Below are 1,306 nucleotides of genomic sequence, written 5' to 3' on the forward strand. Positions count from 1 at the left end.
GATCAGTGCTCGCACAGCGCTGCGCACACAGTTATTTCTTACCTGTTTGGTCCATGAAAGGACTTCTGTTGCTGCAGCAGAAACGTTTATTAAAACGTTATTTTTGAAAGCAGTATTCACGGATTGTCTTGACTGATAATTAGCACATGCCTAAACCAACCTCTAGTTTAATTTTAAAGCTGATAGCTAAATGAGAGGCATTGTGTAATTTTGCAATTCATAATCCGAATACTTGATTATTAGTTTCAATAATCAAAATAGTCGTTAGTTGCAGCCCTATAGGTGTTAAAGCCCCCTGAAACTCTGCAGCTCCACCAGTGGCTCCATCTATACAAACTCATGTTGTGCAGCCAAACACAAAGAAAAACCCTCACACACTGATTAAAGATTCCACTCAAGATCCCAAAGTTTCCATAGATACCAAATATGTCAGGATAAACTTTGGGGAAAAGTCAACATTATTCGGTGCATCCCTACTTCCTTTAGGCAATATTATCAGGAAACACTCCATAAACTTTCATGTAATCATTGTTATGCAGATGATACTCAATCATATCCATCGATCAAGCCAGATGAAACTCATCAGTTAGCTAAACTTCAAATATTCTTTCAGGATGTTAAAACCTGGATGACCTGTAATCTTCTAATGTTAAACTCAGATAAAACTGAAGTTATTGCTCTGGGGACTAAGCACCTCCGTGACGCATTATCTAAAGATATAGTTTCCCTGGATGGCATCGCCTTGGCCTCCAGCACCACTGTGAGGAATCTTGGAGTTATCTTTGATCAGGACATGTTGTTTAAGTCTCACATTAAGCAAATTTCAAGGACCTCCTTTTTTCATCTACGTAATATTGCAAAAATCAGGAACATCCTGTCTAAAAATGATGCAGAAAAACTAGTCCATGCATTTGTTACTTCTAGTCTGGATTACTGATACTCCTTATTATCAAGCTGCTTGAAAAAGTCCATTAAGACTCTTCAGCTAATCCAGAATGCTGCAGCATGTGTTCTGACAGGAACCACAGAAAGAGATCATATTTCTCCTGTTTTAGCTTCTCTGCATTGGCTTTCTGTAAATCCAGAATAGAATATAAAAGTAGACTAGGAGCCAGAGGGTTCAGCTATCAAGCTCCTCTCCTGTGGAACCAGGTTCCAGTTTGGGTTCAGGAGGCAGACACCATCTCCACATTTATGAGGCTTACGACTCCTCTTTGATAAAGCTTATGTTCTTGCTGGACACCCTCTGCTACATCTATTGTTACTAGTCCCGTTGTTATTATTTTCATTTGTACCATTATTCATT

At 39.0% G+C, this 1,306-nt stretch overlaps 1 protein-coding gene across 1 annotated transcript in view; it reads right to left on the bottom strand.

Moving 5' to 3' along the window:
- LOC123956647 (nuclear factor 7, brain-like) overlaps positions 1-1,306 on the bottom strand; it is a 167,305-nt gene that overhangs the window by 85,243 nt on the left and 80,756 nt on the right. The gene's annotated exons all lie outside the window — the stretch shown is intronic.

Source organism: Micropterus dolomieu, linkage group LG18 (assembly GCF_021292245.1).
Source record: "Micropterus dolomieu isolate WLL.071019.BEF.003 ecotype Adirondacks linkage group LG18, ASM2129224v1, whole genome shotgun sequence".
In the NCBI taxonomy this organism is placed as follows: Eukaryota; Metazoa; Chordata; class Actinopteri; order Centrarchiformes; family Centrarchidae; genus Micropterus; species Micropterus dolomieu.